Source organism: Anomaloglossus baeobatrachus, chromosome 7 (genome assembly GCF_048569485.1).
Source record: "Anomaloglossus baeobatrachus isolate aAnoBae1 chromosome 7, aAnoBae1.hap1, whole genome shotgun sequence".
NCBI classification, from domain to species: Eukaryota; Metazoa; Chordata; class Amphibia; order Anura; family Aromobatidae; genus Anomaloglossus; species Anomaloglossus baeobatrachus.
Genome location: NC_134359.1, coordinates 197,939,899 through 197,959,967, shown reverse-complemented (window position 1 = coordinate 197,959,967; position 20,069 = coordinate 197,939,899). Strand labels below are relative to the sequence as shown.

The window sequence follows — 20,069 nt, the reverse complement described above, 5'->3', positions numbered from 1 at the left end:
TTTGGCATGCCTGATGCAATCCTACATCGGATGACGTCTTCTCTTTTATATGCACTTAGACAGCACAGATTTATGAATCCTTCATTGCACTATCTCAGAGATTTGAGAAGGTCAAATATCCACCACCTGGGTTCTAAATTGAAACTAAGCTTTTCAACACGGAAGAAGGAGATTAAACCGACGAGGATGGGATTCGAACCCATGCATGCAGAGCACAATGGATTAGCAGTCCATCGCCTTAACCACTCGGCCACCTCGTCTACATGACAAACCTGAAATCAGGTGATATGATCTGATGAGGATTTTGACCAGTCTGTGCAATTGAGCTAAAGATTGTGTATCGGCCTCTGGCAAAATGGACCTTATCACATCTCCTACACTGGATAATCTCAAGAGTTAGACTAGCTCAAACCATATCAGAAATGAGCTAATGCTCAGGGTTTTTAATAACAGTATTTTTACTAAAGATTGAATGTCGTGTCTGTATTGAAGCCCTGAAAATTGGTTTATCCCAGATAGCATTTGCATTAGTTTGTCTCTAGACATCAGATGACACTGAAGATCAAATAAGGCCACTCTACCAGAAGCTGCTTTACTATCGGTCAGTAGGAAAAGAGGTGCTGTGGCTTAGTTGGTTAAAGTGCCTGTCTAGTAAACAGGAGATCCTGAGTTCGAATCTCAGCAGTGCCTTCTTTTCATAGTCCCGATATAGAAGTTTCGATTTTTAAAGGGCACCTTTCATAGTGAGAGACTAATGTCAAATTTGTCTTTCTCACATCTCTGAGATAGTTGAATGAAGGAATTATAAATATGTGCTGTCTAAGTGCTCAGAAGGAAGAAGATGTCATGCGATGTAGGATGGCACCAAGCATGCCAAATAAAAACAGTGGTTTTCTTTTGCCAGATTGAAATGCTTCCATGCGCATCTCTCCCTGCTAGAAAAGTTTGATAGCAGTCTTCTTGAACAGTGAAAGGGCAAGAAAACAACAAGAACAAAGATGGAAGTCAAAACCATGCATAAACAGCTCAATCCATAGACTGTATTGTTAATGCATCACCTGAACTTCACAGCCAACTTCTCTGCCCAAAAACGTAGAAACCAGACCATAAGATCTGAAGAGCATTTTGATGAGTCTTTGCTTTTTCACTGAAGATTTTAAGTTGGCCTCTAACGGAGTGGGCCTTATCTCTTCTCCTTCATTGTCTGGTGTCTGGAGTTGGACTAAGGCAATCCTTACCAGTCATAAACCAATGCTCAATCTGGCAAAATAAAACCCACCGTTTTTATTTGGCATGCCTGATGCAATCCTACATCGGATGACGTCTTCTCTTTTATATGCACTTAGACAGCACAGATTTATGAATCCTTCATTGCACTATCTCAGAGATTTGAGAAGGTCAAATATCCACCACCTGGGTTCTAAATGGAAACTAAGCTTTTCAACACGGAAGAAGGAGATTAAACCGACGAGGATGGGATTCGAACCCATGCATGCAGAGCACAATGGATTAGCAGTCCATCGCCTTAACCACTCGGCCACCTCGTCTACATGACAAACCTGAAATCCGGTGATATGATCTGATGAGGATTTTGACCAGGCTGTGCAATTGAGCTAAAGATTGTGTATCGGCCTCTGGCAAAATGGACCTTATCACATCTCCTACACTGGATAATCTCAAGAGTTAGACTAGCTCAAACCATATCAGAAATGAGCTAATGCTCAGGGTTTTTAATAACAGTATTTTTACTAAAGATTGAATGTCGTGTCTGTATTGAAGCCCTGAAAATTGGTTTATCCCAGATAGCATTTGCATTAGTTTGTCTCTAGACATCAGATGACACTGAAGATCAAATAAGGCCACTCTACCAGAAGCTGCTTTACTATCGGTCAGTAGGAAAAGAGGTGCTGTGGCTTAGTTGGTTAAAGTGCCTGTCTAGTAAACAGGAGATCCTGAGTTCGAATCTCAGCAGTGCCTTCTTTTCATAGTCCCGATATAGAAGTTTCGATTTTTAAAGGGCACCTTTCATAGTGAGAGACTAATGTCAAATTTGTCTTTCTCACATCTCTGAGATAGTTGAATGAAGGAATTATAAATATGTGCTGTCTAAGTGCTCAGAAGGAAGAAGATGTCATGCGATGTAGGATGGCACCAAGCATGCCAAATAAAAACAGTGGTTTTCTTTTGCCAGATTGAAATGCTTCCATGCGCATCTCTCCCTGCTAGAAAAGTTTGATAGCAGTCTTCTTGAACAGTGAAAGGGCAAGAAAACAACAAGAACAAAGATGGAAGTCAAAACCATGCATAAACAGCTCAATCCATAGACTGTATTGTTAATGCATCACCTGAACTTCACAGCCAACTTCTCTGCCCAAAAACGTAGAAACCAGACCATAAGATCTGAAGAGCATTTTGATGAGTCTTTGCTTTTTCACTGAAGATTTTAAGTTGGCCTCTAACGGAGTGGGCCTTATCTCTTCTCCTTCATTGTCTGGTGTCTGGAGTTGGACTAAGGCAATCCTTACCAGTCATAAACCAATGCTCAATCTGGCAAAATAAAACCCACCGTTTTTATTTGGCATGCCTGATGCAATCCTACATCGGATGACGTCTTCTCTTTTATATGCACTTAGACAGCACAGACTTATGAATCCTTCATTGCACTATCTCAGAGATTTGAGAAGGTCAAATATCCACCACCTGGGTTCTAAATTGAAACTAAGCTTTTCAACACGGAAGAAGGAGATTAAACCGACGAGGATGGGATTCGAACCCATGCATGCAGAGCACAATGGATTAGCAGTCCATCGCCTTAACCACTCGGCCACCTCGTCTACATGACAAACCTGAAATCAGGTGATATGATCTGATGAGGATTTTGACCAGTCTGTGCAATTGAGCTAAAGATTGTGTATCGGCCTCTGGCAAAATGGACCTTATCACATCTCCTACACTGGATAATCTCAAGAGTTAGACTAGCTCAAACCATATCAGAAATGAGCTAATGCTCAGGGTTTTTAATAACAGTATTTTTACTAAAGATTGAATGTCGTGTCTGTATTGAAGCCCTGAAAATTGGTTTATCCCAGATAGCATTTGCATTAGTTTGTCTCTAGACATCAGATGACACTGAAGATCAAATAAGGCCACTCTACCAGAAGCTGCTTTACTATCGGTCAGTAGGAAAAGAGGTGCTGTGGCTTAGTTGGTTAAAGTGCCTGTCTAGTAAACAGGAGATCCTGAGTTCGAATCTCAGCAGTGCCTTCTTTTCATAGTCCCGATATAGAAGTTTCGATTTTTAAAGGGCACCTTTCATAGTGAGAGACTAATGTCAAATTTGTCTTTCTCACATCTCTGAGATAGTTGAATGAAGGAATTATAAATATGTGCTGTCTAAGTGCTCAGAAGGAAGAAGATGTCATGCGATGTAGGATGGCACCAAGCATGCCAAATAAAAACAGTGGTTTTCTTTTGCCAGATTGAAATGCTTCCATGCGCATCTCTCCCTGCTAGAAAAGTTTGATAGCAGTCTTCTTGAACAGTGAAAGGGCAAGAAAACAACAAGAACAAAGATGGAAGTCAAAACCATGCATAAACAGCTCAATCCATAGACTGTATTGTTAATGCATCACCTGAACTTCACAGCCAACTTCTCTGCCCAAAAACGTAGAAACCAGACCATAAGATCTGAAGAGCATTTTGATGAGTCTTTGCTTTTTCACTGAAGATTTTAAGTTGGCCTCTAACGGAGTGGGCCTTATCTCTTCTCCTTCATTGTCTGGTGTCTGGAGTTGGACTAAGGCAATCCTTACCAGTCATAAACCAATGCTCAATCTGGCAAAATAAAACCCACCGTTTTTATTTGGCATGCCTGATGCAATCCTACATCGGATGACGTCTTCTCTTTTATATGCACTTAGACAGCACAGATTTATGAATCCTTCATTGCACTATCTCAGAGATTTGAGAAGGTCAAATATCCACCACCTGGGTTCTAAATGGAAACTAAGCTTTTCAACACGGAAGAAGGAGATTAAACCGACGAGGATGGGATTCGAACCCATGCATGCAGAGCACAATGGATTAGCAGTCCATCGCCTTAACCACTCGGCCACCTCGTCTACATGACAAACCTGAAATCCGGTGATATGATCTGATGAGGATTTTGACCAGGCTGTGCAATTGAGCTAAAGATTGTGTATCGGCCTCTGGCAAAATGGACCTTATCACATCTCCTACACTGGATAATCTCAAGAGTTAGACTAGCTCAAACCATATCAGAAATGAGCTAATGCTCAGGGTTTTTAATAACAGTATTTTTACTAAAGATTGAATGTCGTGTCTGTATTGAAGCCCTGAAAATTGGTTTATCCCAGATAGCATTTGCATTAGTTTGTCTCTAGACATCAGATGACACTGAAGATCAAATAAGGCCACTCTACCAGAAGCTGCTTTACTATCGGTCAGTAGGAAAAGAGGTGCTGTGGCTTAGTTGGTTAAAGTGCCTGTCTAGTAAACAGGAGATCCTGAGTTCGAATCTCAGCAGTGCCTTCTTTTCATAGTCCCGATATAGAAGTTTCGATTTTTAAAGGGCACCTTTCATAGTGAGAGACTAATGTCAAATTTGTCTTTCTCACATCTCTGAGATAGTTGAATGAAGGAATTATAAATATGTGCTGTCTAAGTGCTCAGAAGGAAGAAGATGTCATGCGATGTAGGATGGCACCAAGCATGCCAAATAAAAACAGTGGTTTTCTTTTGCCAGATTGAAATGCTTCCATGCGCATCTCTCCCTGCTAGAAAAGTTTGATAGCAGTCTTCTTGAACAGTGAAAGGGCAAGAAAACAACAAGAACAAAGATGGAAGTCAAAACCATGCATAAACAGCTCAATCCATAGACTGTATTGTTAATGCATCACCTGAACTTCACAGCCAACTTCTCTGCCCAAAAACGTAGAAACCAGACCATAAGATCTGAAGAGCATTTTGATGAGTCTTTGCTTTTTCACTGAAGATTTTAAGTTGGCCTCTAACGGAGTGGGCCTTATCTCTTCTCCTTCATTGTCTGGTGTCTGGAGTTGGACTAAGGCAATCCTTACCAGTCATAAACCAATGCTCAATCTGGCAAAATAAAACCCACCGTTTTTATTTGGCATGCCTGATGCAATCCTACATCGGATGACGTCTTCTCTTTTATATGCACTTAGACAGCACAGACTTATGAATCCTTCATTGCACTATCTCAGAGATTTGAGAAGGTCAAATATCCACCACCTGGGTTCTAAATTGAAACTAAGCTTTTCAACACGGAAGAAGGAGATTAAACCGACGAGGATGGGATTCGAACCCATGCATGCAGAGCACAATGGATTAGCAGTCCATCGCCTTAACCACTCGGCCACCTCGTCTACATGACAAACCTGAAATCAGGTGATATGATCTGATGAGGATTTTGACCAGTCTGTGCAATTGAGCTAAAGATTGTGTATCGGCCTCTGGCAAAATGGACCTTATCACATCTCCTACACTGGATAATCTCAAGAGTTAGACTAGCTCAAACCATATCAGAAATGAGCTAATGCTCAGGGTTTTTAATAACAGTATTTTTACTAAAGATTGAATGTCGTGTCTGTATTGAAGCCCTGAAAATTGGTTTATCCCAGATAGCATTTGCATTAGTTTGTCTCTAGACATCAGATGACACTGAAGATCAAATAAGGCCACTCTACCAGAAGCTGCTTTACTATCGGTCAGTAGGAAAAGAGGTGCTGTGGCTTAGTTGGTTAAAGTGCCTGTCTAGTAAACAGGAGATCCTGAGTTCGAATCTCAGCAGTGCCTTCTTTTCATAGTCCCGATATAGAAGTTTCGATTTTTAAAGGGCACCTTTCATAGTGAGAGACTAATGTCAAATTTGTCTTTCTCACATCTCTGAGATAGTTGAATGAAGGAATTATAAATATGTGCTGTCTAAGTGCTCAGAAGGAAGAAGATGTCATGCGATGTAGGATGGCACCAAGCATGCCAAATAAAAACAGTGGTTTTCTTTTGCCAGATTGAAATGCTTCCATGCGCATCTCTCCCTGCTAGAAAAGTTTGATAGCAGTCTTCTTGAACAGTGAAAGGGCAAGAAAACAACAAGAACAAAGATGGAAGTCAAAACCATGCATAAACAGCTCAATCCATAGACTGTATTGTTAATGCATCACCTGAACTTCACAGCCAACTTCTCTGCCCAAAAACGTAGAAACCAGACCATAAGATCTGAAGAGCATTTTGATGAGTCTTTGCTTTTTCACTGAAGATTTTAAGTTGGCCTCTAACGGAGTGGGCCTTATCTCTTCTCCTTCATTGTCTGGTGTCTGGAGTTGGACTAAGGCAATCCTTACCAGTCATAAACCAATGCTCAATCTGGCAGAATAAAACCCACCGTTTTTATTTGGCATGCCTGATGCAATCCTACATCGGATGACGTCTTCTCTTTTATATGCACTTAGACAGCACAGATTTATGAATCCTTCATTGCACTATCTCAGAGATTTGAGAAGGTCAAATATCCACCACCTGGGTTCTAAATGGAAACTAAGCTTTTCAACACGGAAGAAGGAGATTAAACCGACGAGGATGGGATTCGAACCCATGCATGCAGAGCACAATGGATTAGCAGTCCATCGCCTTAACCACTCGGCCACCTCGTCTACATGACAAACCTGAAATCAGGTGATATGATCTGATGAGGATTTTGACCAGTCTGTGCAATTGAGCTAAAGATTGTGTATCGGCCTCTGGCAAAATGGACCTTATCACATCTCCTACACTGGATAATGTCAAGAGTTAGACTAGCTCAAACCATATCAGAAATGAGCTAATGCTCAGGGTTTTTAATAACAGTATTTTTACTAAAGATTGAATGTCGTGTCTGTATTGAAGCCCTGAAAATTGGTTTATCCCAGATAGCATTTCCATTAGTTTGTCTCTAGACATCAGATGACACTGAAGATCAAATAAGGCCACTCTACCAGAAGCTGCTTTACTATCAGTGAGTAGGAAAAGAGGTGCTGTGGCTTAGTTGGTTAAAGTGCCTGTCTAGTAAACAGGAGATCCTGAGTTCGAATCTCAGCAGTGCCTTCTTTTCATAGTCCCGATATAGAAGTTTCGATTTTTAAAGGGCACCTTTCATAGTGAGAGACTAATGTCAAATTTGTCTTTCTCACATCTCTGAGATAGTTGAATGAAGGAATTATAAATATGTGCTGTCTAAGTGCTCAGAAGGAAGAAGATGTCATGCGATGTAGGATGGCACCAAGCATGCCAAATAAAAACAGTGGTTTTCTTTTGCCAGATTGAAATGCTTCCATGCGCATCTCTCCCTGCTAGAAAAGTTTGATAGCAGTCTTCTTGAACAGTGAAAGGGCAAGAAAACAACAAGAACAAAGATGGAAGTCAAAACCATGCATAAACAGCTCAATCCATAGACTGTATTGTTAATGCATCACCTGAACTTCACAGCCAACTTCTCTGCCCAAAAACGTAGAAACCAGACCATAAGATCTGAAGAGCATTTTGATGAGTCTTTGCTTTTTCACTGAAGATTTTAAGTTGGCCTCTAACGGAGTGGGCCTTATCTCTTCTCCTTCATTGTCTGGTGTCTGGAGTTGGACTAAGGCAATCCTTACCAGTCATAAACCAATGCTCAATCTGGCAAAATAAAACCCACCGTTTTTATTTGGCATGCCTGATGCAATCCTACATCGGATGACGTCTTCTCTTTTATATGCACTTAGACAGCACAGATTTATGAATCCTTCATTGCACTATCTCAGAGATTTGAGAAGGTCAAATATCCACCACCTGGGTTCTAAATGGAAACTAAGCTTTTCAACACGGAAGAAGGAGATTAAACCGACGAGGATGGGATTCGAACCCATGCATGCAGAGCACAATGGATTAGCAGTCCATCGCCTTAACCACTCGGCCACCTCGTCTACATGACAAACCTGAAATCCGGTGATATGATCTGATGAGGATTTTGACCAGGCTGTGCAATTGAGCTAAAGATTGTGTATCGGCCTCTGGCAAAATGGACCTTATCACATCTCCTACACTGGATAATCTCAAGAGTTAGACTAGCTCAAACCATATCAGAAATGAGCTAATGCTCAGGGTTTTTAATAACAGTATTTTTACTAAAGATTGAATGTCGTGTCTGTATTGAAGCCCTGAAAATTGGTTTATCCCAGATAGCATTTGCATTAGTTTGTCTCTAGACATCAGATGACACTGAAGATCAAATAAGGCCACTCTACCAGAAGCTGCTTTACTATCGGTCAGTAGGAAAAGAGGTGCTGTGGCTTAGTTGGTTAAAGTGCCTGTCTAGTAAACAGGAGATCCTGAGTTCGAATCTCAGCAGTGCCTTCTTTTCATAGTCCCGATATAGAAGTTTCGATTTTTAAAGGGCACCTTTCATAGTGAGAGACTAATGTCAAATTTGTCTTTCTCACATCTCTGAGATAGTTGAATGAAGGAATTATAAATATGTGCTGTCTAAGTGCTCAGAAGGAAGAAGATGTCATGCGATGTAGGATGGCACCAAGCATGCCAAATAAAAACAGTGGTTTTCTTTTGCCAGATTGAAATGCTTCCATGCGCATCTCTCCCTGCTAGAAAAGTTTGATAGCAGTCTTCTTGAACAGTGAAAGGGCAAGAAAACAACAAGAACAAAGATGGAAGTCAAAACCATGCATAAACAGCTCAATCCATAGACTGTATTGTTAATGCATCACCTGAACTTCACAGCCAACTTCTCTGCCCAAAAACGTAGAAACCAGACCATAAGATCTGAAGAGCATTTTGATGAGTCTTTGCTTTTTCACTGAAGATTTTAAGTTGGCCTCTAACGGAGTGGGCCTTATCTCTTCTCCTTCATTGTCTGGTGTCTGGAGTTGGACTAAGGCAATCCTTACCAGTCATAAACCAATGCTCAATCTGGCAAAATAAAACCCACCGTTTTTATTTGGCATGCCTGATGCAATCCTACATCGGATGACGTCTTCTCTTTTATATGCACTTAGACAGCACAGATTTATGAATCCTTCATTGCACTATCTCAGAGATTTGAGAAGGTCAAATATCCACCACCTGGGTTCTAAATGGAAACTAAGCTTTTCAACACGGAAGAAGGAGATTAAACCGACGAGGATGGGATTCGAACCCATGCATGCAGAGCACAATGGATTAGCAGTCCATCGCCTTAACCACTCGGCCACCTCGTCTACATGACAAACCTGAAATCCGGTGATATGATCTGATGAGGATTTTGACAAGTCTGTGCAATTGAGCTAAAGATTGTGTATCGGCCTCTGGCAAAATGGACCTTATCACATCTCCTACACTGGATAATGTCAAGAGTTAGACTAGCTCAAACCATATCAGAAATGAGCTAATGCTCAGGGTTTTTAATAACAGTATTTTTACTAAAGATTGAATGTCGTGTCTGTATTGAAGCCCTGAAAATTGGTTTATCCCAGATAGCATTTCCATTAGTTTGTCTCTAGACATCAGATGACACTGAAGATCAAATAAGGCCACTCTACCAGAAGCTGCTTTACTATCAGTGAGTAGGAAAAGAGGTGCTGTGGCTTAGTTGGTTAAAGTGCCTGTCTAGTAAACAGGAGATCCTGAGTTCGAATCTCAGCAGTGCCTTCTTTTCATAGTCCCGATATAGAAGTTTCGATTTTTAAAGGGCACCTTTCATAGTGAGAGACTAATGTCAAATTTGTCTTTCTCACATCTCTGAGATAGTTGAATGAAGGAATTATAAATATGTGCTGTCTAAGTGCTCAGAAGGAAGAAGATGTCATGCGATGTAGGATGGCACCAAGCATGCCAAATAAAAACAGTGGTTTTCTTTTGCCAGATTGAAATGCTTCCATGCGCATCTCTCCCTGCTAGAAAAGTTTGATAGCAGTCTTCTTGAACAGTGAAAGGGCAAGAAAACAACAAGAACAAAGATGGAAGTCAAAACCATGCATAAACAGCTCAATCCATAGACTGTATTGTTAATGCATCACCTGAACTTCACAGCCAACTTCTCTGCCCAAAAACGTAGAAACCAGACCATAAGATCTGAAGAGCATTTTGATGAGTCTTTGCTTTTTCACTGAAGATTTTAAGTTGGCCTCTAACGGAGTGGGCCTTATCTCTTCTCCTTCATTGTCTGGTGTCTGGAGTTGGACTAAGGCAATCCTTACCAGTCATAAACCAATGCTCAATCTGGCAAAATAAAACCCACCGTTTTTATTTGGCATGCCTGACGCAATCCTACATCGGATGACGTCTTCTCTTTTATATGCACTTAGACAGCACAGATTTATGAATCCTTCATTGCACTATCTCAGAGATTTGAGAAGGTCAAATATCCACCACCTGGGTTCTAAATGGAAACTAAGCTTTTCAACACGGAAGAAGGAGATTAAACCGACGAGGATGGGATTCGAACCCATGCATGCAGAGCACAATGGATTAGCAGTCCATCGCCTTAACCACTCGGCCACCTCGTCTACATCACAAACCTGAAATCAGGTGATATGATCTGATGAGGATTTTGACAAGTCTGTGCAATTGAGCTAAAGATTGTGTATCGGCCTCTGGCAAAATGGACCTTATCACATCTCCTACACTGGATAATGTCAAGAGTTAGACTAGCTCAAACCATATCAGAAATGAGCTAATGCTCAGGGTTTTTAATAACAGTATTTTTACTAAAGATTGAATGTCGTGTCTGTATTGAAGCCCTGAAAATTGGTTTATCCCAGATAGCATTTGCATTAGTTTGTCTCTAGACATCAGATGACACTGAAGATCAAATAAGGCCACTCTACCAGAAGCTGCTTTACTATCGGTGAGTAGGAAAAGAGGTGCTGTGGCTTAGTTGGTTAAAGTGCCTGTCTAGTAAACAGGAGATCCTGAGTTCGAATCTCAGCAGTGCCTTCTTTTCATAGTCCCGATATAGAAGTTTCGATTTTTAAAGGGCACCTTTCATAGTGAGAGACTAATGTCAAATTTGTCTTTCTCACATCTCTGAGATAGTTGAATGAAGGAATTATAAATATGTGCTGTCTAAGTGCTCAGAAGGAAGAAGATGTCATGCGATGTAGGATGGCACCAAGCATGCCAAATAAAAACAGTGGTTTTCTTTTGCCAGATTGAAATGCTTCCATGCGCATCTCTCCATGCTAGAAAAGTTTGATAGCAGTCTTCTTGAACAGTGAAAGGGCAAGAAAACAACAAGAACAAAGATGGAAGTCAAAACCATGCATAAACAGCTCAATCCATAGACTGTATTGTTAATGCATCACCTGAACTTCACAGCCAACTTCTCTGCCCAAAAACGTAGAAACCAGACCATAAGATCTGAAGAGCATTTTGATGAGTCTTTGCTTTTTCACTGAAGATTTTAAGTTGGCCTCTAACGGAGTGGGCCTTATCTCTTCTCCTTCATTGTCTGGTGTCTGGAGTTGGACTAAGGCAATCCTTACCAGTCATAAACCAATGCTCAATCTGGCAAAATAAAACCCACCGTTTTTATTTGGCATGCCTGATGCAATCCTACATCGGATGACGTCTTCTCTTTTATATGCACTTAGACAGCACAGATTTATGAATCCTTCATTGCACTATCTCAGAGATTTGAGAAGGTCAAATATCCACCACCTGGGTTCTAAATGGAAACTAAGCTTTTCAACACGGAAGAAGGAGATTAAACCGACGAGGATGGGATTCGAACCCATGCATGCAGAGCACAATGGATTAGCAGTCCATCGCCTTAACCACTCGGCCACCTCGTCTACATCACAAACCTGAAATCAGGTGATATGATCTGATGAGGATTTTGACAAGTCTGTGCAATTGAGCTAAAGATTGTGTATCGGCCTCTGGCAAAATGGACCTTATCACATCTCCTACACTGGATAATGTCAAGAGTTAGACTAGCTCAAACCATATCAGAAATGAGCTAATGCTCAGGGTTTTTAATAACAGTATTTTTACTAAAGATTGAATGTCGTGTCTGTATTGAAGCCCTGAAAATTGGTTTATCCCAGATAGCATTTGCATTAGTTTGTCTCTAGACATCAGATGACACTGAAGATCAAATAAGGCCACTCTACCAGAAGCTGCTTTACTATCGGTGAGTAGGAAAAGAGGTGCTGTGGCTTAGTTGGTTAAAGTGCCTGTCTAGTAAACAGGAGATCCTGAGTTCGAATCTCAGCAGTGCCTTCTTTTCATAGTCCCGATATAGAAGTTTCGATTTTTAAAGGGCACCTTTCATAGTGAGAGACTAATGTCAAATTTGTCTTTCTCACATCTCTGAGATAGTTGAATGAAGGAATTATAAATATGTGCTGTCTAAGTGCTCAGAAGGAAGAAGATGTCATGCGATGTAGGATGGCACCAAGCATGCCAAATAAAAACAGTGGTTTTCTTTTGCCAGATTGAAATGCTTCCATGCGCATCTCTCCATGCTAGAAAAGTTTGATAGCAGTCTTCTTGAACAGTGAAAGGGCAAGAAAACAACAAGAACAAAGATGGAAGTCAAAACCATGCATAAACAGCTCAATCCATAGACTGTATTGTTAATGCATCACCTGAACTTCACAGCCAACTTCTCTGCCCAAAAACGTAGAAACCAGACCATAAGATCTGAAGAGCATTTTGATGAGTCTTTGCTTTTTCACTGAAGATTTTAAGTTGGCCTCTAACGGAGTGGGCCTTATCTCTTCTCCTTCATTGTCTGGTGTCTGGAGTTGGACTAAGGCAATCCTTACCAGTCATAAACCAATGCTCAATCTGGCAAAATAAAACCCACCGTTTTTATTTGGCATGCCTGATGCAATCCTACATCGGATGACGTCTTCTCTTTTATATGCACTTAGACAGCACAGATTTATGAATCCTTCATTGCACTATCTCAGAGATTTGAGAAGGTCAAATATCCACCACCTGGGTTCTAAATGGAAACTAAGCTTTTCAACACGGAAGAAGGAGATTAAACCGACGAGGATGGGATTCGAACCCATGCATGCAGAGCACAATGGATTAGCAGTCCATCGCCTTAACCACTCGGCCACCTCGTCTACATCACAAACCTGAAATCAGGTGATATGATCTGATGAGGATTTTGACAAGTCTGTGCAATTGAGCTAAAGATTGTGTATCGGCCTCTGGCAAAATGGACCTTATCACATCTCCTACACTGGATAATGTCAAGAGTTAGACTAGCTCAAACCATATCAGAAATGAGCTAATGCTCAGGGTTTTTAATAACAGTATTTTTACTAAAGATTGAATGTCGTGTCTGTATTGAAGCCCTGAAAATTGGTTTATCCCAGATAGCATTTGCATTAGTTTGTCTCTAGACATCAGATGACACTGAAGATCAAATAAGGCCACTCTACCAGAAGCTGCTTTACTATCGGTGAGTAGGAAAAGAGGTGCTGTGGCTTAGTTGGTTAAAGTGCCTGTCTAGTAAACAGGAGATCCTGAGTTCGAATCTCAGCAGTGCCTTCTTTTCATAGTCCCGATATAGAAGTTTCGATTTTTAAAGGGCACCTTTCATAGTGAGAGACTAATGTCAAATTTGTCTTTCTCACATCTCTGAGATAGTTGAATGAAGGAATTATAAATATGTGCTGTCTAAGTGCTCAGAAGGAAGAAGATGTCATGCGATGTAGGATGGCACCAAGCATGCCAAATAAAAACAGTGGTTTTCTTTTGCCAGATTGAAATGCTTCCATGCGCATCTCTCCCTGCTAGAAAAGTTTGATAGCAGTCTTCTTGAACAGTGAAAGGGCAAGAAAACAACAAGAACAAAGATGGAAGTCAAAACCATGCATAAACAGCTCAATCCATAGACTGTATTGTTAATGCATCACCTGAACTTCACAGCCAACTTCTCTGCCCAAAAACGTAGAAACCAGACCATAAGATCTGAAGAGCATTTTGATGAGTCTTTGCTTTTTCACTGAAGATTTTAAGTTGGCCTCTAACGGAGTGGGCCTTATCTCTTCTCCTTCATTGTCTGGTGTCTGGAGTTGGACTAAGGCAATCCTTACCAGTCATAAACCAATGCTCAATCTGGCAAAATAAAACCCACCGTTTTTATTTGGCATGCCTGATGCAATCCTACATCGGATGACGTCTTCTCTTTTATATGCACTTAGACAGCACAGATTTATGAATCCTTCATTGCACTATCTCAGAGATTTGAGAAGGTCAAATATCCACCACCTGGGTTCTAAATGGAAACTAAGCTTTTCAACACGGAAGAAGGAGATTAAACCGACGAGGATGGGATTCGAACCCATGCATGCAGAGCACAATGGATTAGCAGTCCATCGCCTTAACCACTCGGCCACCTCGTCTACATCACAAACCTGAAATCAGGTGATATGATCTGATGAGGATTTTGACAAGTCTGTGCAATTGAGCTAAAGATTGTGTATCGGCCTCTGGCAAAATGGACCTTATCACATCTCCTACACTGGATAATGTCAAGAGTTAGACTAGCTCAAACCATATCAGAAATGAGCTAATGCTCAGGGTTTTTAATAACAGTATTTTTACTAAAGATTGAATGTCGTGTCTGTATTGAAGCCCTGAAAATTGGTTTATCCCAGATAGCATTTGCATTAGTTTGTCTCTAGACATCAGATGACACTGAAGATCAAATAAGGCCACTCTACCAGAAGCTGCTTTACTATCGGTGAGTAGGAAAAGAGGTGCTGTGGCTTAGTTGGTTAAAGTGCCTGTCTAGTAAACAGGAGATCCTGAGTTCGAATCTCAGCAGTGCCTTCTTTTCATAGTCCCGATATAGAAGTTTCGATTTTTAAAGGGCACCTTTCATAGTGAGAGACTAATGTCAAATTTGTCTTTCTCACATCTCTGAGATAGTTGAATGAAGGAATTATAAATATGTGCTGTCTAAGTGCTCAGAAGGAAGAAGATGTCATGCGATGTAGGATGGCACCAAGCATGCCAAATAAAAACAGTGGTTTTCTTTTGCCAGATTGAAATGCTTCCATGCGCATCTCTCCCTGCTAGAAAAGTTTGATAGCAGTCTTCTTGAACAGTGAAAGGGCAAGAAAACAACAAGAACAAAGATGGAAGTCAAAACCATGCATAAACAGCTCAATCCATAGACTGTATTGTTAATGCATCACCTGAACTTCACAGCCAACTTCTCTGCCCAAAAACGTAGAAACCAGACCATAAGATCTGAAGAGCATTTTGATGAGTCTTTGCTTTTTCACTGAAGATTTTAAGTTGGCCTCTAACGGAGTGGGCCTTATCTCTTCTCCTTCATTGTCTGGTGTCTGGAGTTGGACTAAGGCAATCCTTACCAGTCATAAACCAATGCTCAATCTGGCAAAATAAAACCCACCGTTTTTATTTGGCATGCCTGACGCAATCCTACATCGGATGACGTCTTCTCTTTTATATGCACTTAGACAGCACAGATTTATGAATCCTTCATTGCACTATCTCAGAGATTTGAGAAGGTCAAATATCCACCACCTGGGTTCTAAATGGAAACTAAGCTTTTCAACACGGAAGAAGGAGATTAAACCGACGAGGATGGGATTCGAACCCATGCATGCAGAGCACAATGGATTAGCAGTCCATCGCCTTAACCACTCGGCCACCTCGTCTACATCACAAACCTGAAATCAGGTGATATGATCTGATGAGGATTTTGACAAGTCTGTGCAATTGAGCTAAAGATTGTGTATCGGCCTCTGGCAAAATGGACCTTATCACATCTCCTACACTGGATAATGTCAAGAGTTAGACTAGCTCAAACCATATCAGAAATGAGCTAATGCTCAGGGTTTTTAATAACAGTATTTTTACTAAAGATTGAATGTCGTGTCTGTATTGAAGCCCTGAAAATTGGTTTATCCCAGATAGCATTTGCATTAGTTTGTCTCTAGACATCAGATGACACTGAAGATCAAATAAGGCCACTCTACCAGAAGCTGCTTTACTATCGGTGAGTAGGAAAAGAGGTGCTGTGGCTTAGTTGGTTAAAGTGCCTGTCTAGTAAACAGGAGATCCTGAGTTCGAATCTCAGCAGTGCCTTCTTTTCATAGTCCCGATATAGAAGTTTCGATTTTTAAAGGGCACCTTTCATAGTGAGAGACTAATGTCAAATTTGTCTTTCTCACATCTCTGAGATAGTTGAATGAAGGAATTATAAATATGTGCTGTCTAAGTGCTCAGAAGGAAGAAGATGTCATGCGATGTAGGATGGCACCAAGCATGCCAAATAAAAACAGTGGTTTTCTTTTGCCAGATTGAAATGCTTCCATGCGCATCTCTCCCTGCTAGAAAAGTTTGATAGCAGTCTTCTTGAACAGTGAAAGGGCAAGAAAACAACAAGAACAAAGATGGAAGTCAAAACCATGCATAAACAGCTCAATCCATAGACTGTATTGTTAATGCATCACCTGAACTTCACAGCCAACTTCTCTGCCCAAAAACGTAGAAACCAGACCATAAGATCTGAAGAGCATTTTGATGAGTCTTTGCTTTTTCACTGAAGATTTTAAGTTGGCCTCTAACGGAGTGGGCCTTATCTCTTCTCCTTCATTGTCTGGTGTCTGGAGTTGGACTAAGGCAATCCTTACCAGTCATAAACCAATGCTCAATCTGGCAAAATAAAACCCACCGTTTTTATTTGGCATGCCTGATGCAATCCTACATCGGATGACGTCTTCTCTTTTATATGCACTTAGACAGCACAGATTTATGAATCCTTCATTGCACTATCTCAGAGATTTGAGAAGGTCAAATATCCACCACCTGGGTTCTAAATGGAAACTAAGCTTTTCAACACGGAAGAAGGAGATTAAACCGACGAGGATGGGATTCGAACCCATGCATGCAGAGCACAATGGATTAGCAGTCCATCGCCTTAACCACTCGGCCACCTCGTCTACATCACAAACCTGAAATCAGGTGATATGATCTGATGAGGATTTTGACAAGTCTGTGCAATTGAGCTAAAGATTGTGTATCGGCCTCTGGCAAAATGGACCTTATCACATCTCCTACACTGGATAATGTCAAGAGTTAGACTAGCTCAAACCATATCAGAAATGAGCTAATGCTCAGGGTTTTTAATAACAGTATTTTTACTAAAGATTGAATGTCGTGTCTGTATTGAAGCCCTGAAAATTGGTTTATCCCAGATAGCATTTGCATTAGTTTGTCTCTAGACATCAGATGACACTGAAGATCAAATAAGGCCACTCTACCAGAAGCTGCTTTACTATCGGTGAGTAGGAAAAGAGGTGCTGTGGCTTAGTTGGTTAAAGTGCCTGTCTAGTAAACAGGAGATCCTGAGTTCGAATCTCAGCAGTGCCTTCTTTTCATAGTCCCGATATAGAAGTTTCGATTTTTAAAGGGCACCTTTCATAGTGAGAGACTAATGTCAAATTTGTCTTTCTCACATCTCTGAGATAGTTGAATGAAGGAATTATAAATATGTGCTGTCTAAGTGCTCAGAAGGAAGAAGATGTCATGCGATGTAGGATGGCACCAAGCATGCCAAATAAAAACAGTGGTTTTCTTTTGCCAGATTGAAATGCTTCCATGCGCATCTCTCCCTGCTAGAAAAGTTTGATAGCAGTCTTCTTGAACAGTGAAAGGGCAAGAAAACAACAAGAACAAAGATGGAAGTCAAAACCATGCATAAACAGCTCAATCCATAGACTGTATTGTTAATGCATCACCTGAACTTCACAGCCAACTTCTCTGCCCAAAAACGTAGAAACCAGACCATAAGATCTGAAGAGCATTTTGATGAGTCTTTGCTTTTTCACTGAAGATTTTAAGTTGGCCTCTAACGGAGTGGGCCTTATCTCTTCTCCTTCATTGTCTGGTGTCTGGAGTTGGACTAAGGCAATCCTTACCAGTCATAAACCAATGCTCAATCTGGCAAAATAAAACCCACCGTTTTTATTTGGCATGCCTGACGCAATCCTACATCGGATGACGTCTTCTCTTTTATATGCACTTAGACAGCACAGATTTATGAATCCTTCATTGCACTATCTCAGAGATTTGAGAAGGTCAAATATCCACCACCTGGGTTCTAAATGGAAACTAAGCTTTTCAACACGGAAGAAGGAGATTAAACCGACGAGGATGGGATTCGAACCCATGCATGCAGAGCACAATGGATTAGCAGTCCATCGCCTTAACCACTCGGCCACCTCGTCTACATCACAAACCTGAAATCAGGTGATATGATCTGATGAGGATTTTGACAAGTCTGTGCAATTGAGCTAAAGATTGTGTATCGGCCTCTGGCAAAATGGACCTTATCACATCTCCTACACTGGATAATGTCAAGAGTTAGACTAGCTCAAACCATATCAGAAATGAGCTAATGCTCAGGGTTTTTAATAACAGTATTTTTACTAAAGATTGAATGTCGTGTCTGTATTGAAGCCCTGAAAATTGGTTTATCCCAGATAGCATTTGCATTAGTTTGTCTCTAGACATCAGATGACACTGAAGATCAAATAAGGCCACTCTACCAGAAGCTGCTTTACTATCGGTGAGTAGGAAAAGAGGTGCTGTGGCTTAGTTGGTTAAAGTGCCTGTCTAGTAAACAGGAGATCCTGAGTTCGAATCTCAGCAGTGCCTTCTTTTCATAGTCCCGATATAGAAGTTTCGATTTTTAAAGGGCACCTTTCATAGTGAGAGACTAATGTCAAATTTGTCTTTCTCACATCTCTGAGATAGTTGAATGAAGGAATTATAAATATGTGCTGTCTAAGTGCTCAGAAGGAAGAAGATGTCATGCGATGTAGGATGGCACCAAGCATGCCAAATAAAAACAGTGGTTTTCTTTTGCCAGATTGAAATGCTTCCATGCGCATCTCTCCCTGCTAGAAAAGTTTGATAGCAGTCTTCTTGAACAGTGAAAGGGCAAGAAAACAACAAGAACAAAGATGGAAGTCAAAACCATGCATAAACAGCTCAATCCATAGACTGTATTGTTAATGCATCACCTGAACTTCACAGCCAACTTCTCTGCCCAAAAACGTAGAAACCAGACCATAAGATCTGAAGAGCATTTTGATGAGTCTTTGCTTTTTCACTGAAGATTTTAAGTTGGCCTCTAACGGAGTGGGCCTTATCTCTTCTCCTTCATTGTCTGGTGTCTGGAGTTGGACTAAGGCAATCCTTACCAGTCATAAACCAATGCTCAATCTGGCAAAATAAAACCCACCGTTTTTATTTGGCATGCCTGATGCAATCCTACATCGGATGACGTCTTCTCTTTTATATGCACTTAGACAGCACAGATTTATGAATCCTTCATTGCACTATCTCAGAGATTTGAGAAGGTCAAATATCCACCACCTGGGTTCTAAATGGAAACTAAGCTTTTCAACACGGAAGAAGGAGATTAAACCGACGAGGATGGGATTCGAACCCATGCATGCAGAGCACAATGGATTAGCAGTCCATCGCCTTAACCACTCGGCCACCTCGTCTACATCACAAACCTGAAATCAGGTGATATGATCTGATGAGGATTTTGACAAGTCTGTGCAATTGAGCTAAAGATTGTGTATCGGCCTCTGGCAAAATGGACCTTATCACATCTCCTACACTGGATAATGTCAAGAGTTAGACTAGCTCAAACCATATCAGAAATGAGCTAATGCTCAGGGTTTTTAATAACAGTATTTTTACTAAAGATTGAATGTCGTGTCTGTATTGAAGCCCTGAAAATTGGTTTATCCCAGATAGCATTTGCATTAGTTTGTCTCTAGACATCAGATGACACTGAAGATCAAATAAGGCCACTCTACCAGAAGCTGCTTTACTATCGGTGAGTAGGAAAAGAGGTGCTGTGGCTTAGTTGGTTAAAGTGCCTGTCTAGTAAACAGGAGATCCTGAGTTCGAATCTCAGCAGTGCCTTCTTTTCATAGTCCCGATATAGAAGTTTCGATTTTTAAAGGGCACCTTTCATAGTGAGAGACTAATGTCAAATT

General features: G+C 40.9%; 16 non-coding genes across 16 annotated transcripts; all 16 read left to right on the top strand.

Annotated features, from left to right (window-relative positions):
- The first annotated feature begins 616 nt into the window (after window positions 1-616).
- On the top strand, window positions 617-690 carry TRNAT-AGU (transfer RNA threonine (anticodon AGU)). The gene has a single exon. It is a non-coding gene; the product is annotated as a tRNA-Thr (tRNA).
- A 1,213-nt stretch (window positions 691-1,903) lies between these two features.
- On the top strand, window positions 1,904-1,977 carry TRNAT-AGU (transfer RNA threonine (anticodon AGU)). Its single transcript has one exon. It is a non-coding gene; the product is annotated as a tRNA-Thr (tRNA).
- A 1,213-nt stretch (window positions 1,978-3,190) lies between these two features.
- On the top strand, window positions 3,191-3,264 carry TRNAT-AGU (transfer RNA threonine (anticodon AGU)). Its single transcript has one exon. It is a non-coding gene; the product is annotated as a tRNA-Thr (tRNA).
- A 1,213-nt stretch (window positions 3,265-4,477) lies between these two features.
- TRNAT-AGU (transfer RNA threonine (anticodon AGU)) lies at window positions 4,478-4,551 on the top strand. Its single transcript has one exon. It is a non-coding gene; the product is annotated as a tRNA-Thr (tRNA).
- Window positions 4,552-5,764: 1,213 nt separating this feature from the next.
- TRNAT-AGU (transfer RNA threonine (anticodon AGU)) lies at window positions 5,765-5,838 on the top strand. The gene has a single exon. It is a non-coding gene; the product is annotated as a tRNA-Thr (tRNA).
- Window positions 5,839-7,051: 1,213 nt separating this feature from the next.
- TRNAT-AGU (transfer RNA threonine (anticodon AGU)) lies at window positions 7,052-7,125 on the top strand. The gene has a single exon. It is a non-coding gene; the product is annotated as a tRNA-Thr (tRNA).
- Window positions 7,126-8,338: 1,213 nt separating this feature from the next.
- TRNAT-AGU (transfer RNA threonine (anticodon AGU)) lies at window positions 8,339-8,412 on the top strand. Its single transcript has one exon. It is a non-coding gene; the product is annotated as a tRNA-Thr (tRNA).
- Window positions 8,413-9,625: 1,213 nt separating this feature from the next.
- TRNAT-AGU (transfer RNA threonine (anticodon AGU)) lies at window positions 9,626-9,699 on the top strand. Its single transcript has one exon. It is a non-coding gene; the product is annotated as a tRNA-Thr (tRNA).
- Window positions 9,700-10,912: 1,213 nt separating this feature from the next.
- Window positions 10,913-10,986, top strand: TRNAT-AGU (transfer RNA threonine (anticodon AGU)). Its single transcript has one exon. It is a non-coding gene; the product is annotated as a tRNA-Thr (tRNA).
- A 1,213-nt stretch (window positions 10,987-12,199) lies between these two features.
- TRNAT-AGU (transfer RNA threonine (anticodon AGU)) lies at window positions 12,200-12,273 on the top strand. Its single transcript has one exon. It is a non-coding gene; the product is annotated as a tRNA-Thr (tRNA).
- Window positions 12,274-13,486: 1,213 nt separating this feature from the next.
- Window positions 13,487-13,560, top strand: TRNAT-AGU (transfer RNA threonine (anticodon AGU)). Its single transcript has one exon. It is a non-coding gene; the product is annotated as a tRNA-Thr (tRNA).
- A 1,213-nt stretch (window positions 13,561-14,773) lies between these two features.
- TRNAT-AGU (transfer RNA threonine (anticodon AGU)) lies at window positions 14,774-14,847 on the top strand. The gene has a single exon. It is a non-coding gene; the product is annotated as a tRNA-Thr (tRNA).
- A 1,213-nt stretch (window positions 14,848-16,060) lies between these two features.
- TRNAT-AGU (transfer RNA threonine (anticodon AGU)) lies at window positions 16,061-16,134 on the top strand. The gene has a single exon. It is a non-coding gene; the product is annotated as a tRNA-Thr (tRNA).
- A 1,213-nt stretch (window positions 16,135-17,347) lies between these two features.
- TRNAT-AGU (transfer RNA threonine (anticodon AGU)) lies at window positions 17,348-17,421 on the top strand. Its single transcript has one exon. It is a non-coding gene; the product is annotated as a tRNA-Thr (tRNA).
- Window positions 17,422-18,634: 1,213 nt separating this feature from the next.
- Window positions 18,635-18,708, top strand: TRNAT-AGU (transfer RNA threonine (anticodon AGU)). The gene has a single exon. It is a non-coding gene; the product is annotated as a tRNA-Thr (tRNA).
- A 1,213-nt stretch (window positions 18,709-19,921) lies between these two features.
- On the top strand, window positions 19,922-19,995 carry TRNAT-AGU (transfer RNA threonine (anticodon AGU)). Its single transcript has one exon. It is a non-coding gene; the product is annotated as a tRNA-Thr (tRNA).
- Window positions 19,996-20,069: the final 74 nt, after the last annotated feature.